The sequence below is a fragment of the Rhinichthys klamathensis genome, unplaced genomic scaffold (assembly GCF_029890125.1).
Source record: "Rhinichthys klamathensis goyatoka isolate OS25496 unplaced genomic scaffold, OSU_Roscu_1.1 h1tg000103l_1, whole genome shotgun sequence".
Taxonomy (NCBI): Eukaryota; Metazoa; Chordata; class Actinopteri; order Cypriniformes; family Leuciscidae; genus Rhinichthys; species Rhinichthys klamathensis.
Window position 1 is genome coordinate 3714135 of NW_026606642.1, and position 18290 is coordinate 3732424.

An 18290-nucleotide genomic window follows, 5' to 3' on the forward strand; every position below is an offset into this window, starting at 1 on the left:
TCGACACTATCTGGCAATGGATCGTGGATGCCTGGGCTGATATATCAGTCTCCTGTGATCCGAGCTTTCACGAAGGCTGCAGGCAGGAATAATCTCTTTATTCAGCCAGCTCACACACCCGTATTTACTTCCTGTTTTCGGCCGAAGTCCACAGTAGTTGATTGTCGAGTTCGCCCGCGCGCGATCAAACCTCCTCCACGTGTTCAACATCTCCGAATCCGAACTATCCATTTTAGCTGATATTCTCACATAGAGAACACCACACAGCACCGTCATCGGCTGACAGTCTGAGTCTCCACTGTTGCTTAGTTACCAATGATCGCGCGCGCGCGCTCGACAATCGCCTACTGTGGACTTCGACCGAAAACAGGAAGAAAATACGGGTATGTGAGCTGGCTGAATAAACATCATTTTTATTCATATCTTTCACATTTACTGGGGTCAGATTCACTGTGTTCACTCACATGGCTGTGCACTTGTAATGACACATTAAGGTTGTTAAGAGGCTAAAAGCAGGTTTAAAACTTTTCCCATTTAAGTCAACAGGGTGCAAATTTTAAAAAGAGGATAACACGGTGTAGGCAACACCGGCTTTTGTCGTTGTTATCTGTACTGACAGCACTCCAAATTTACAAAAAATGAGCTCAATGTTAAAATTGACCGGAGTTTTCCTTTAACGTTTGAACAACGTTACCATGGGAGTGAACGGAGTTGTCAGAACGCTTAATAAAGTTTGACTTTATCTGACTGTTTTGTTGAGATTTGTTGACATCTAGTGGATGCATAACGCAAACCCAGTCAAACGTTTGACTGCAGTATCTTATGCGCCTTATAATCCGGTGCGCCCTATATATGAAAAATGTTCTAAAATAGGTCATTCATTGAAGGTGCGCCTTATAATCCGGTGCGCCGTATAGTGCGGAAAATACGGTACAAGAGGAAGATAAAGGAATTAGGAATCATATATCCATATGAAGCACCACAAGTTCTTTTTACAGGCATTAAATGTGTAGAAAAACTTCCTGACATTGAGTTCTGTGGCATTACACAGCTACCTTATTCATGTCCCATCACGCTACACCGGAGCTTCATTAAAATCTCTTCATTAAAAGAAAAGGATTTTTCAATCATCACCGCAAAGGTTGGTCAGTGTATTTTTATCACCAAATTATAGTACCTGTAATAAATTTGTTTACAGGGGAAAACACAAAACAAAATCCCCAACAAGATTAAGTGTATCTTAAATGAATTTGTTTAATCTAGTTTGATCCAAGAAAAACGAAATAATAGCTTATACACTTTTTTATAGGCTACCAAACACTGACTGTCACTGTAGTATGATAAACTGTCATTGAGACTGTTGTCTCAACCTGTGTTTCTAACGATTTATAAGAAGTGTCAAATAAAATACAAGATCAGCTTTTGGTATTTGAAAACGAAAGAATTAAATGTGATAATTATACGCCTAATGAATTAACTGATCTAGGAATGCATGTATGCGTTTTGCCTGTTTATTGCCTCCAACCACTTGTTTCTCCGTTTTGTTTCTTTTGGGATACGGTATAAAGGTATTCCTTTTGTATGACCACGTATCTGATCGCATCCAACTGCACAGCATTGCTCGGGCATGATAGGAATATTTCGCGACGAGCTGTATTATCACCGGCGGTCTATCATTTTCTATTCCGTCAAAATGGCTGCTCCAAATGGCGTGACGTCACGCGGGACGTCCCTATAGACCTTATGCCATAGACAGTAAAAGAAATGGACAAAGCGACCCCATAGATTTAAACGGAGAAAGTTGAAGCCCATTGAAGCACTCACTTCCTGATAGCCAAGCGTACTGCGCAGGCTCAAACTGAGCTTGACGACGTAGATGTCACTGTCCAACATGACATCATGACTTTGCGTAAACATACACGCCACTTTCAATTCAAGTGGCGTGTTATCTATACGCATTTTGAGGTATCCGCGTGTATGTCCACGCCGAAATCTTTTGCGTGTATGTCTACGCCATTAAATGTCCGAGTGATTCCGCGTGTATGTGTACGCCGTTAAATGTCCGAGCGAAACGAAGCAAAATCTATACCTACATCTGTGGAGCGATATTTCTTTTCCTAGGATGGTAGGGGAAGACTCATAAATGGAATTAACCCCAGTGACGGGTAGGTTTAGGGACGGTGTTGGGGTAGGTCATATATTTATATATACATAATACATTAATATAACGTTAAGTCAAAGGCGTTGATAAACACGCTGAAAAGCGATTATGCGTGTTGATAGCACGCCAAAAATGGAAATACGAATTGGCGTGTCATACATACGCCATTTCATGAGATCAGTCTGCACTGTCACAGTTTACTGAAGGACGAGAATACGGAAGTAGAATATACACTGTTTATTTGACCCGTAATGCAAGCTCCAAGACAACAGAAGACACAAGATACAATCAGATATACTCAGCACACTGGATATACTTTTCCTGGAACAGTCCTTGGTAACAGATCGATCACCAGATGATTTGTGAAGTTTCCAGATCAAAGGAAGCACAGGTGAATGGAGCTGAATGATTCAAGGGCGATCTCCACGTTGAAGCTGCTTTAGGAGACACAGATAGGTTGTTAGCATGAGACTGACAATACTTTGCAAAAGGAGTATTCTAGAACCAGGGTTTGGAACCAGAGAGTCCTGGGTAACGTATAGACGTGACCGGACGCTGAGTGAAAGTGACAGGGCCTTATAAGCAGCAAGCTACAGAGGTGAGTGATGATGATGATGATATGCAGGTGGAACTGATCAGAACTCCGGAGATGATGAGCGAGACCAGGTGCGCTGAGTTGAGTTTGGTTGGGGTGTGTCGTTGCTGATGGGATCCGTGACAGTCACGTGAGCAACCGTTCTGACCTTCTAGTAGCTGTGCCAAGACAAATCTGAATTGAAATCTGAAACAAATCTGTTGTTGAAATATTTTGTCCCGTTGCTTTTATGAACTCTCTATCTATGGGCTTCTCCCTTGACTTTATACCTCTATGTCCACCCGATTGCCTCATAGACAGTAAAAGATTGCCTACGAGCTTCTCCTTCTGTCTATACGGTAATTTCTCTACTGAGCGACAGATAGTCCCGTGGTTATGACGCAATCTTTAGCCTATTTTTACAGAAACGGCTTCTACGGGGCCATAACGTAAGATACAAAGTAATGGAGCCTTTTATCCATTGTCCCGTTTCTTAAGAAATAAATAATGGACAAATGGAGTCTTTGGACGCCTCAGATGTAAAGTTATTCGCTGTGAAAGTGACGCCAAAATGAATGGGAGTCAATGGGATGCTAACAGGGGGTGATAGCCTGGCGGCCCCCAGAGGAAGCTTCAATTTCCGGCGGATGGATTACCCCCTTAAGGGATAACGTGACGATGGGACGCACATCCCAAAGACGCTGCCGCGCTGCTTTATAGTCCAACTAAATCATGCGAAATAGACCCGCCCCGTCATTATACCAACGGCAATTACTAACAACGGCTACATGAACAACATGGCACCATCAGCACATATCTTTATGATGCGCAACATCATTCATCATAAGAACACATCCACAAACCAGAAGCTTCTGGAAGTACAGCTGCAACGTGGTCACAGAACTCATGGAATTGAAGATGATATCCTGTCTGACGTGGGACAAGCTATTCTAGGTCAGTAGCCAATAGTTATGCTGCATTGCTTTCTTTTATAAACCATGACTTTACAATAGTAACCTTGTTTTACCCTGCTTTTCTTAGCCCCACGAGCCAGTGAAAGAGAAACCGTCAGGCAACATCCACATCACATAAACCTGGACATTAGTGAGGGAATTTTTTTTTCTCCTTTTGACTTTCAATGATTTTAGCCTTTTTGCTAATACTACTTTTTGAACATGCAGAAGACTGTGGACCTCAATGTGAAGCATTCACCAAGTGTGAAAATATTTCAGCCTGTCGAGCATCTTGGACTTTGGGAAATCATCCAGCTCAAAAAGAACTAGTTAGTTTCAATAAATTATTAATACAGCTCTGTTTAACTGTGGGATTTTGAATGTTGAGAGATCAACAGGAAAAGATCAACAGTTCGCAGGAAAACTGCATTTTGAATGTTAATAACATTAGTTAAAGGGCCATTGAGTCAAAGCCAACACTTATTGGGTTGATTTAAAATATTGAACTGTTCTTTACGTTCCTCAAAGGAGTTTGCATAACTGAATTATACACTCACCAATAACAGAAACACTGAATCTCTTCACTCTAGTGATGCTGAAGCTGTTGTTGTTGATGATGATCTTCAGTGTATATTCTCCAGAGTCTGTGTTTGTGGTGTTGGTGATGGTCAGAGATCCAGTCTGATGATCCAGCTTCAGTCTGTCTCTGAATCTCTACAGATCTTCAGATCAAAATCTGTACAGATCTTACTCTGATCTCCAGTGATTTCAGCGATGAGAGTGTCATTAAAATACCAAGTCAATAAATCATTTGTTTTTTGTATTACACCAGAATCTAATGTGACAGATTCTCCCTCCTTCACTGTCTTTGTCTGCACTTCATCTTGTTCAGAAGCAGAAACACTTGAAACACAAACCAACAGATGCTGGAGGATCTATTTGCTGAAAACAAACATAAACTACACAACATAAGAGAACTGTGAAAAAATGACCTTTCTTGACTTTCGATCTGAAAGGATACATTTACAGGTGAAACTCGAGAAATTAGAATATCGTGCAAAAGTTATAATTTTGATGATTATTCAATTCAATTCAAATGTATTTGTATAGCGCTTTTCACAATACATATTGTTTCAAAGCAGCTTTACAGACAGTGCATTTCAGAAATGTACATAGAAAAATACAGTTAGTTAATCATGTATTAATTCAGGGCATAACATATCGCCGGCGTTGAGTCGTCTCTTCACAGGCGTCGAGTCGTCTCTACACAGGCGTTTAGTCGTCTCATCGCAGGTGTTGGAGCATCTGAAGTCTCCGTGAGAGGCTGGATACAATCTGGAGCTGACAAACGCTATTTACCTCGGGACTAGCGTCCCGAGATAACAGCAGAAAAGCAGATGGGAAATAATTAGCATAGCTGCTGTTCATAATATTAATGCATTCGATCTGATTCAACAGTGGTATAAAAGGTAAGCATTATGTGAATGCTTGGCTAAAGAGATGCGTCTTTAATCTAGTTTTAAACTGGGCGAGCGAGTCTGAGCAACGAATGATATTAGGAAGGCTATTCCAGAGTTTAGGAGCTAAATGTGAGAACGCTCTCCCTCCTTTAGTGGACTTAGATATCCTAGGAATGACCAGAAGCCTCGAATTTAGTGATCTTAAAGAGCGCAATGGATTGTAGGGCGATAGAAGGTCTGTTAAATACACAGGAGCTAAACCATTTAGGGCTTTATAGGTCAACAGTAATACTTTGTAATTGATACGGAACTTAATAGGTAACCAATGTAGAGATGATAAAATTGGTGTTATATGATCATATTTTATTGATCTAGTAAGAACTCTAGCGGCTGCATTTTGGACTAACTGTAGCTTGTTTATTGAGGATGCAGGACAACCAGCTAATAGAGCATTACAGTAATCTAGTCTCGAGGTCATGAATGCATGAACTAACTTTTCTGCATCAGAAACAGATAGCATATTACGTAGCTTAGCAATGTTTCTAAGGTGGAAAAAGGCTGTTCTTGTAACATATGAAATATGATTTTTGAAAGACAAGTTGCGGTCTAGTATAACACCCAGGTCTTTTACTGTAGTGGATAAGGTAACAGGACATCCTTCTAAATTTAAGTTGTATTGTAAGGGGTTTTATGGGTAGTTTTTTGGACCAATAAGTAATACCTCCGTTTTATCTGAATTTAATAGCAGGAAATTACACGTCATCCAGCATTTTATATCTTTAAGACACTCTGTCAATTTAGATGAGTTAGTGTTTTCATCTGGTCGTGATGAAATATATAATCTGAGTTAGGCTTGCCGCGATAGACGGTGTTGACGGTGTTACCGGTTTTAAGCCCCATCACCGGTGACATCACTTTCCCACCGTGACACCGCGATGTCTTGACTTTTTTAAAGTATTCGTTTTTGCTAAAATATTTATTTGAATTAATTAAAAATAATAATTATCAATTATTTAGTTCAGAAGAGAGCATACATTATAATTAAAAACTGAACTGCGCAGTGCGTGCCAAGAGCCAGTCACGTCACAGATCAGCAAGCATCAGGATTCCATTTAGCACGTGTGGAGATGAGAACAAGTCAAATTAAAGAAAAGCAAGATAATGGCGGAATGTGTAATTTATTTAGGCCTGTTTTATTTTCTTATTCGTTAATAAACGTTTTATGGATCTTATTTGTTTGGGCCCACAGTTTGACGATTTTCAGCCTATGCATGGGGTTATTTTTATTCGTTCGTTATGCTAATAAAAGTTCTGTCTATAAATAAAAGTTTTATTATCAGCGAGCCGAGTTGTTGTTTTTTTGTCCATTCAAGCAATTGACGCTGAATTGCCAATTGACGCTTTTTATTTTGAAAGTGAAAGTATAACGCGCACGCATTTAAAAGCTATTTAACCCCGTTTTATTATCAGCGAGCCGAGTTGTTGTTTTTTTGTCCATTCAAGCAATTGACGCTGAATTGCCAATTGACGCTTATTTCGAAAGTGAAAGTATAACGCGCACGCATTTAAAAGCTATTTAACCCCCCCGCCCCGCCCCCCACGGTGACACCGGGATTACCGGTGTTGTGACACGTCGATTAACCAGTGGGAAATTTTCCTCACCGCGGCAACCCTAATCTGAGTGTCATCAGCATAACAGTGGAAATTAATTCCATGTTTTCTTATAATATTACCAAGTGGCAGCATATAGAGAATAGCAGAGGGCCTAACACCGATCCTTACGGCACTCCATAGTCTACTGACGTTATCTTCGATTTCTCCCCATTTAAACAGACAAAATGGTAACGGTCTGATAAGTACGATCTAAACCAGCTTAATGCCTGTCCCCGAACACCAGTGTAGTTTTGTAGTCGATCCAAGAGTATTTTATGATCTATAGTGTCGAACGCAGCGCTAAGATCGAGTAGAACTAGTACTGAGATACAGCCTTGGTCAGAAGCTAAAAGTAAATCATTTGTAATTTTAACGAGTGCAGTTTCTGTGCTATGATGCTGCCTGAATCCAGACTGAAATTTTTCATAGATATCATTTTCTTGCAAGAAAGAGCACAATTGAGCGGACACAACTTTTTCTAGAATTTTAGACATAAATGGAAGATTTGAAATGGGTCTGTAATTTGCTAGGTTATTTGGATCTAATTGTGTTTTCTTAATGAGTGGTTTTATAACTGCCAGCTTGAACGTTCTTGGAACATGACCTAAAATTAAGGATGAGTTAATAATATTGAGAAGAGGCTCTTCCACTACCGGTAACACTTCTTTCAGTATTTTAGTGGGTATTGGATCTAATAAACATGTTGTTGGTTTAGATGCAGTGATAAGTTTATTTAGCTCTTCCTGTCCTATAGTTGTAAAGCGGTGTAGTTGTTCTTGCGGGGTGATAATAATTGAGGCTGAATCATACGACACTATAAAAGGTTGTACATTTACAATTGTGTTTCTGATGCTTTCTATTTTCTCAGTGAAGAAATTCATAAAATCATTACTACTACACTGTAACGGAATATTTTGCTCTGGTGATGTCTGTTTATTTGTTAGTCTAGCCACGGTGTTAAATAAAATCTTGGATTATTTTGGTTATTTTCTATTAGTTTGCGGAGGTGCTCAGCCCTGGCTGCTTTTAGAGCCTTTTTATAACGTGACATACTGTCTTTCCACACGATTCTAAAGACCTCTAAATTAGTTTGTTTCCATTTACGCTCTAAGTTACGAGTTTCTCTCTTGATAACATGCGTAGTACTGTTGTACCATGGTGCTTTAGTTCTCTCTCTAACCTTTTTTAATCTAATTGGTGCAACAATATCTAATGTACTAGAGAAAATGGTGCTCAAACTGCTGGTCATTTCCTCTAGTTCATCTGTTTGTTTGGGTTCACTGAGCAGCTGAGATAGATCAGGTAAGCTATTTGAGAATCTATCTATAGTGTTTGGAAGGATTGTTCTGCCTGGTCGATAACGTGGTGCAACATGACAAATTTCAGCAGTACGTAGTATGCAGGTCACCATGTAATGATCAGTGACACCATCACTTTGCGGTATAATATTTATATCGGTTGGATTGGTTCCATATGATATAATTAAATCTAGTGTATGATTTAGACGATGAGTGGGACCACTGACGTTTTGCTTGAGCCCAAAGGAGTTTAATAAATCTGTAAACGCAGCCCCTAGCGCATCATTTGTGTTATCTACGTTTATGTTAAAATCTCCAACAATTATTGCTTTATCAACATTGACCAATAGATCTGAGAGAAAGTCTGCAAACTCTTTTAGGAAATCAGCGTAAGGCCCTGGCGGTCTATATACGGTAGCCAAGGCTAGAGATAATAGGGATTTCTTTCTAATATCTAAGAGCGTAACATTTAGCACAAGTACTTCAAACGAATTAAACCTGTGATCTGTTTTCTGAGTAACATTAAGAATATCTCTATAGATTGTTGCAACACTGCCGCCACGAACAATCAGACGGGGCTCATGCTTATAACAGTATCCTGGTGGAGTAGACTCATTTAGACCGAAATAATCATTTGGTTTAATCCAGGTTTCAGTAAGGCAAAGTACATCGAAACTATTATCTGTGATGATTTCATTTACAATAACCGCCTTAGGTGTGAGCGATCTAATGTTTAGAAGACCTAGCTTCAGAAATTGTTTTTGTTTTTGTTCACTGATATTGAGATTTTCTGGTTTAATTACAATTAGATTTTTCCTAGATCCTACAGTAGATTTATTGTTTGGCCTCACTAAACGAGGAATAGACACAGTTTCTATATAATGTTCTACACTACTTATGATATCAATTAAGTTGGGACAGCAAAGACTGTGATTTGGACTTTGACTTACTAGTCAGATGGTGTGTAACGTCTTGGAGATGTTGTCCGACAGAACAGCCGCTCCGGCTCTGCTGGGGTGCCGGCCATCAGCACGGTAGAGCCTAGGTCGCTCCCAGAACAGATTCCAATTATTTACAAAGAGCAGTTTCTGTTCATTACACCATGACATTAACCATTCATTTAGTGCAAATAATCTACTGAACCTTTCCTGTCCTTGTCGGTACGTGGAAAGCGGTCCAGACACGATGATTGTTGCTTCAGGCGATGTGCTGCGAACCGTCTCGATCAGGCTCCTGTAGTCCTTCTTCAGAACCTCCGTCTGCCGCAGCCTGATGTCGTTCGTTCCAGCGTGCAGCACCACAGCTCCGACACGCTCGTCACCGTTCAGGATTTTGGGAACCTGTGCAGCGACATCAAGAACACGAGCACCAGGAAAGCAGTGAGTGCGCACCTTACCTTTACCTGAGGTAGCGCGGACATGACGGACGATCGAACTGCCAATAATCACGGTGTCGTCGCGTTCCGACTCGCGAAGAGGGGAGAAGCGGTTCCGGGTGGAGATCTCGAAGACCGAGACGGGCGGAGGGGTTCTTGCTCTGGTCCTGGCTCGTGTCTTCATCCAGGGTCCATGGTGTTGTGTCGGTGCCGGAGTGAATGAAGCCAGGGATGATCGCGTCCTGTGTGCTCGGGTCCTGTGCAGAGAAACACACGGAGTGGAGGAAGTCGGAGTCAAAAAGTTACTAACCACTATGGCTTACAGCTTATGAAACCCCCAAATTCAAAATCTCAGAAAATTAGAATATTACATGAAATCAATAAAAAAAAGGATTTTAAAGGAGACCTATTATGCCCCTTTTCACAAGATGTAAAATAAGTCTCTGATGTCCCCAGAGTGTGTATGTGAAGTTTTAGCTCAAAATACCCCACAGATCATTTTTTACAGCATGTTTAAATCGTCACTTTTTGGGTCTGAGAAAAACGCACCGTTTTAGTGTGTCTCCTTTAAATGCTAATGAGCTGCTGGTTCACAGCACAGGGGGCGGAGCCTAACCAGCTCGTGCTGAGTGAACAATCTCAACTCACGGAAAGATAATTATAATATCAAAACAGAAACTCACAGTAACGGTGTTCATTTCTACTCAGACAATGATGCCTACAGAGTCAGAGAATATATGATGTATGGAGTTGGAACAGGTATAATTTAGTTTAATTACGGTTATAAGAGATAATAAAGATCAAGTCTACGTTTTTTAATCAGTTTTAACTGATTAAAGTTAACAGTTTTATCAGATAAACATGACACAATATAACATTGCAACTAGATGAAAAGAGTGTTACTGTTGTAAAAAACTGATTTGTGAGTTTTAAACATAGGTTTTAAAAGGAACTAAAGGTGTTCGAATTAACACGAAACACACATGATCGTTGTCATGCGGTGAAGACGGCGAATCGTGGAACAGCTGTGTCGTCATCAGAGCTCGTGCAGCCGCTCTTCAGAAGCTGCGCTGGCTGAGATCTGTTTCGACCTCACTCTGACTGTCACTACGGTCTAATAGGATGATAACCTTCGTTCCGCCTTCTCTCGAGACCTTATGTAAACAAAGTCATGCCCATGACCCCGGAAGCGGAATGTCACGCACTATAAAAGGCGAGTTAACTTCCGGCTCGTTCTCTTTACCTTTCTCACCTATAGAGACCCGGTACAGGTAGGAAACCGAATAAATATTTTTATTCACCATTCAATTCATCACCCAAGTGGTGCAGGTGCCTTGTGCCCCTGTGAATTGTGGTGTTTTAATTTTTGTATTATCTGTGCAATCACTTATTTCTTGCTGTTTGTGCTTGAATTGTGATTAGTTTATTATTGATATTTGAGGCTAGTTTATACATACTAGCCATTCAGTGTTTCAATGCAAACACTCAATTCATGCTATAGCCTTGTGCTTATGAATTGAGAATTATTTATTGTACTATTCAGATATCCTGAGGCTAGTTTCTAAACATACCATTCAATATTATGGGTTATTTCTGTTTTTTTTTCAGAGTATCCATCAATAACCTAGTGAATATACTTCATTACAAAATTTTGGTGAGTATTGTTGCCTTGGAGCCCTATATCACTGTTCGCAGCTGTTGGGGTTTGATATAGGCCTGCTAAATACGTTCGCGTACTACTGCAGGCCTTTTTTGCTTTGAGTGGGCTTGATATATCCTTTACTACTGTGCGCAGTCAGTGGGATTGTGTGTGGCATGGCCTCTCATTGCTGCCGATATTGCCAGTCACCAATGGACCCTCGAGATGGGCATAGGGAATGCCCTTCATGCCTGGGGATGGCTCAGAGGGGAACGAGGGGAACGACTTCACCGCGCTAATAGAGTACGCAGTTCTGTACCTAAGCGCGGTAGGGAGAGGTAACGCTCATCGGACAGGCATAGTCATAAGCGTTCTCGCAAGCACTCACACGATGGCCATGAACCACACAGATCAAGCCATGAGAAGGTGGTGGAAGTGGCTAAAACCCCAACTCCTGCTCCACCAGCGGAGGGTGGCAACACAGACACTCAACTACAGATCCTGGCTGCTATTCAAAGTTTAGCAAAGAGGATGGACAGAGTTGAAGCCCGTCACTCATTTTCACCATCACTACCTCCTGGTCAGGAAGGCGTTCCTCCACCTGCACAGCAGGGTAATCCTGACACTGACACAGAAGATGCAGATGTATTGTCTCTTCGTGCTCCCCACTCGCTAGTTGATAATGCGCAGTAGGCAGAAGGAGAGAGCCAAGGAGAGGGACCCCATTCAGATTCTGCCGAAGTGGATGGCAAATCAACAGGAAGGGATGATTTTCCAGCAAATACTCTGGTTGCTAGAGTATTTACTGCAGCAAAAATACTTTGTTTGCAGCCTTCTGTGCCTGACCCAGCTCCTGTCGGGGGTGTCTGGGAAGGCATACCTCAGACTTATTCTCCATCTTGCATTCCAGTGGCAGATGATTATACCTCAATGTTGAGGACAACATGGAAGAAACCATCGCAGAAGCCTCAATTCAATGCAGGCTGCAGACGGTTGGCCAATGCCCGTTACCCAAAATAAACTGGACTGGGGGACATGCCACCAGTAGAGCAAGAAATAGCATCATGGACAACTCTGGGACCAGCTTATGCATCTGCTAACCCTCGCTGTCCCAAGAAGGAGTGTGCGAAGACTGACCGTCTGATCTCAAGATCCTTTAATGCCACTGCACGTGCAGCTCGTACAGGCAATGCTTTGGCTATCCTCTTAGCGGCCTTACGGAAAACAGTAAGTGCGGATGACCAGGATTCTAGGAACCTTGTTGATTCTGCTCTGGCAGTCCACTCACAATTGACCCGTGATGTGGGAGACGCTATGTCTTCGGCTGTTTTATGTCGTAGACAGATATGGCTGGCACAAACCTCTTTGCCAGAGACCATACGAAGCGAATTAATGAATTTGCCGGTAATTCCCGGTCACATTTTTAATTCAAATTCTCAGGAGGTGCTGGATAAGGCGGAGCGCTCCATTGCAACGAGAGAAGCTGTCCAGCGGGCTTGTCATAAATCAGCTCCAGTCTTCCGACCAAGGGCTCGAGAAACACAAAGGCCGCAGCAACCTGCCTGGTCTAGGCACACGAGTGGCAATCTTGTTAGTGTTCAAGGGCAGAGCTTTCGTGCCCAAAGACAAAATCCTGCCACTTATCCCCAGAGGAGATTTCAGTCCCGTGGGGGAGCCCAACAGAGAGGTTCACGTAAGGGTGCAAGACGTGATGGCGGACCTGCATAGGGGTCAGGGGCTGACCGTCGACTGTTCCTCTCAACTCTCACGGGCCAGTTGGGAGAGAGTGATCTCAGACCAGTGGGTTTTATCCACAATAACTCACGGGTATCGGCTACAGTTTCGACGCCCCCCCCCCCCCCCCCCCCCCCTATTGAGGGAAGAGGTGCAAGCTCTTTTACAAAAAGGAGCAATCACAAAGGTGCCCTTCAACGCACAGCAAACTGGGTTTTATTCAACCTATTTCATAATTCCAAAAAAAGATGGTGGTCATCGTCCCATTCTAGATCTCAGGCACCTCAACCAGTACTTAAAAATTCTTCCATTCAAAATGATCCATACAAAGATGGTAATGCAATCCATACGTGCAGGGGAATGGTTCACGTCCCTGGATTTAAAGGACGCATATTTCCATGTTCCAATTTGTCCAGAGCACAGGCCTTTTCTCCGCTTTGCTTTTCAAGGCCAGGCCTTTCAGTTCCAGGTTCTACCGTTCGGCCTGTCTTTGGCACCGAGAGTTTTTACTCGGGTGGTCTCAGCCGCCCTAGCTCCCCTTCAGCTGTGTGGTATCAAAATCCTGCCATATCTGGACGATTGGTTAATTTGTGCTCCCTCTCAAGAGCAGGTGATCAAGAACACAGAGGAGGTACTAGCTCACATTCAGTCCCTGGAGTTCACGGTGAACTGGAAGAAGAGCAGTCTCCAGCCTCAACAGCAGGTACAATTCCTGGGGTTGTATTTCAACTCCATAACAATGGAAGCATGTCTCACTCCCCAGAGAATAGACAGCCTGGAGAAGGCGTTGAGTCACTTCCAGAAGGGGAAGCTTGTGACAGCCCACAGGGTTCAGAAGCTGGTAGGACTGATGGCGGCAGCATCAATGGTGATTCCCTTAGGCCTACTGAGGACACGGCCGATACAGAGATGGTTCAATTCTTTTCGTCTTCATCCAAAAAAGGACAGAAGAACGAGGCTGTTGGTGACAAAGGCCTGCATGCGGGCCTTACTCCATTGGAGGGACAAGGACTTTCTCCGCAGGGGAACCCCACTGGGCAATCTTCCTCACAGAAGATCAGTGATAACAACAGACGCATCACTGACAGGCTGGGGAGCCGTTTGGGAAGGCAGATCAGTAAGGGGCAAATGGGATCCCCCTTGGTCATCAGAACACATAAATGTGCTCGAACTGAGGGCTGTTAATCTCGCTCTCAAGGGTCTGTTACCATTTTTTCGCCACAAGCATGTGCTAGTGAGAACGGACAATACCTCAGCAGTTTACCACATAAATCACCAAGGAGGGACGAAATCACCACGCTGTCTCCAGGTGGCAACGAACCTGCTGACGTGGACATGGCCTCGGCTGTCCTCACTGAGAGCAATCCACATCCCGGGTGTGACAAACAGAGCAGCCGACATTTTGTCCAGAACAGGGCCTCTCCCAGGGGAATGGCGGTTGCACACCGAGGTAATAGCCCAAATTTGGACCCGATACGGGACAGCTCGTGTCGATCTCTTTGCTTCCAGGGAGACGACCCATTGCCTGGGATGGTACTCCCTCACGGTACAAGAGGGCAGTTTAGGCCTGGATGCTCTGTCACAAGAGTGGCCGAGAGGCTTATTATATGCTTTTCCCCCCTTTCCTCTGATTTCCCAGGTCCTCCAGAGGATCAGGGAGGGTCATTGCACAGTTCTGCTAGTTGCTCCACGCTGGCCGGGAAGACCATGGTTCCCGGACCTAGTTCAGCTGGTTCAGGGTCCTCCGTGGCAACTTCCATCACGGGCAGATCTCCTATCCCAAATAGACGGGCAGATTTGGCATCCAAACCCGATGGCACTACGATTGTGGGTATGGCCTCTGCAGAGTCCGTCCCTCAACAGCTAGATGAAACGGTACGCGAGACACTGAATAACGCCAGAGCTCCATCTACTCGGGCTAATTACTCCATAAAGTGGAGAATTTTTTCAGAGTGGTGTTTAGGCTTGAATGTTGATCCAATAACCTGCTCTGTGCCACTTGTCCTTAGATTCCTGCAGGCTCAACTGGATCAGGGCAAAGCAGCCAGTACAATCAGGGTTTATGCTTCATCTATTTCAGCATCTCATCGGGGAGTGGATGGCCAGCCATTAGGCCGACATCCCTTGGTAGGTCAGTTCCTGAAGGGAGCTGGTCGCTTGTGTCCAAATCGCACTTTGCGGGTACCCAATTGGGATTTGCCTTTTGTACTAGACTCTCTCACTAAGCATCCATATGAGCCTATGGCAGATGCAGATTTTAAATCTTTGTCTCTCAAGACAGCTTTTCTCTTGGCTATATGCTCTGCTAAAAGGGTAGGAGAATTATGTGCGCTATCTGTTAGTGAGGATTGTTTACGTTGGAGGCCGGATGGCACAGGGGTGACGCTCTGGCCCAACCCTGCCTTCTTACCAAAAGTACTTAATTCTCAGTTCAGAAATCAAGTTCTGGAGGTAGTTCAATTTCAACCCCCTTCACAGGCAGATCAGCAGAATTTGTACGGGCCCACTCAACCAGAAGTGTAGCTACTTCTTGGGCTGCACTAAAAGGGGTTTCAGTGGGGGAGATTTGTGCTGCAGCATCATGGTCTACACCATGTACATTTGCAAAATTTTACAGAGTTGACGTAACTAGCACAACGCCTGTCAGCACTGCAGTTTTGATGTCTGTAGCCCAGCGAGGTTTGAATAGTTCAGAGTCTGTAGTTCCTCGCGACCCTGTTGACATGAGTCATCCTATTAGACCGTAGTGACGGTCAGAGTGAGGTCGAAACAGATCGTAAGTTATTAATATAACTATGGATCTGTGAGACCGAAGGATGACCGTCACTATCCTTGTCGCTCGGAACACTAGGGCGTTCAAGGTAAGAGAACGAGCCGGAAGTTAACTCGCCTTTTATAGTGCGTGACGTTCCGCTTCCGGGGTCATGGGCATGACTTTGTTTACATAAGGTCTCGAGAGAAGGCAGAACGAAGGTTATCATCCTATTAGACCGTAGTGACGGTCATCCTTCGGTCTCACAGATCCATAGTTATATTCATAACTTACGTTCTCCGGCTACTCTCGAATCACTCTCGCGGTACTTTGATGGCACACGTCACAGTCACGTGGCGTCGGCGCTGTATCAAGTCGGACAAAATGTCTAACCGGCATGCACTGCTTCAAGTCAGCCGCCGATCGGTCTGCGCAGAGCTGCATGAAGTCGAACAAGCCTTCCGACTTCACGTCTCCGTTTGCAGCTCCTCCCCGCCTGCACGCGGCTACTCTCGCTGATCGCTTACATCCAGCCGCAGCCGATGTCGAACACACCTATTATTTTGGGAAGAGCTCTGTGGCGCGATGACGTAATGCCGTTTCGTGATCTGCTTTTAACCTCTGATGCGTTAAGGGTTTATTGGGGAAAAGCATCTCCCCTCGATTGATCCCACAAACGTGTCTAAAACTAAAAACATAACAATATAGCCTATGTCCACATCGTTTTTATTACAAACACATTTTACTTCCATTTATCACCAATAATAAAATTAATTTCTGTCGAATATGAAGTTATTAAAACAGAATTAAGCGTTCGTTGATTTTTATTTATTTATTTTTGTATCGTTGATCGAGAGAGAGAAACAAATGTCTTACCGTGGATGTGTATTAAGAAGACCACCCTGAGAAAATTAAAAATAAGCTTCATTTTCACCATTTTTTCCCTCAGACAACTGAATGCAGATTCTGATTCAAATCTGGGTCTGTGGGATGATTGTAGACAACAACAACAACAAAAAAAGAATTTTAGCTCTGTTTGTAAAATATTATGTAGGCTAAATATTTCTATCATCATGCCTATACGGTATGTGAGCAAGCACACTGATCACAATGTCTATCAACTGTAAGAGCTTTTCCATTTCATGCATATGAATGAACAGGTTTTTTTTTCTGGTTAACTTGACATTTAAGCTTAGCTCTTGCTGTTACATCATGTACAGTATAGGCAAAACATTGACACCATTCATTTGTAGTATTATTTGCAGGATCATAAATTGATAAACAAAATTGACTCCTTTAAACACACACTTACAATAAAATCATGTTTTCATGCAGAACCTGTCTCCACCCAGCTGATCGAACCACTTTTTTGTGCAGAAGTCAAAAAAGAGTCGTATAGATGAGTATTTTGCTAAAACTAGAAAATGGAAACCTGCTGAAAATAAACATTACTTTTTATATCATGCTAGTGGTTAGTTCCAAAAATCTTACATTAAACCTTGTAAAATTATCCATGGTATCCCCAGGAATGAAAGTTAGAAATCTGGGTCTTTTATAAAGTTTATTTAACATAAAATGCTGTTTTTTTTGTAAAAATACTATTTAAATAAATATTTATTTATTTATAAGAGAACCAAGATATTTAAATTCGGTGACTTTGTTTAATGGCTGCCCTCCAACTCTGATTGTCCCGTCGGTTTGGGGTCCGCACTCCATATACTCGGTCTTTTTGATGTTAAGGCGCAGTCCGTGCGCGTCTAACCGCTCATTCCAGTCTTGCACTTGACGTTCAAGCCCCCAACGGGTTTTGTCAGCTTGGAAGATGTCGTCGGCGAATAGAAGTGACCAGGGCTGAGGCACCTGGATATCCCCCGTGGCAGTATCCATGCAAAGGATAAAAAGAAGCGGGGAGAGGGCGGATCCCTGATGCACACCCACGGTAGTCGGAAATGTTTCGGACAGACCTGCAGGGCATCGGACGACGCTGGTGGTGTTGGTATAGAGAAGCTGGATCCATCGTACGTACTCTTCAGGGGCACCGTGAGAGCGGAGGGAATGCCAGATAAGATCTCGGGGCACACGGTCAAATGCCTTCTCGAGATCGAGAAAGGCCATGTGTACTTGCTGGTTCTTCTCCCGATGCCTCTCTAGCAGCAGCCTGACGCTGTGGATCGCATCAGTAGTGCCGCTTCCTCTAACAAATCCGCACTGATTTGGACTGATGGAAACGATCTTCCGGAGGCGGGTGTCGATTACGCGCTCAAATATCTTCATGGCATGGCAGAGCAGGCGAATCGGACGATAGGTGTTACATTCGCTGACGTCGCCTTTGCCTTTCCGTTGTCTTGAGACAACGGTGAAAACGGCCTATAATCTATCACCACCCGGACGACGACCGCGTGGCCGGCCGAAAAAGCGGTGGCTCGATCGTCTGGCGGAGGATATGCGCGCAGTAAATATCACCACTGAAGATGCCCTGGATCGAGCCAAGTGGCGAAAAGCATGCAAGCAAGCGGACCCTATATAAATATGGGATACACGCTAGGACAGAGAGAGATTTATTTATTTATATAAATTTAAAAAAAATCATAAATATTCCAAAAACTGCACAAATGTGGAGTAAAAACATTAATAAACAGAGTAAAATTATATTTGTTAAAAAAAAATATTGTTAGGTTACAAAATTAAATG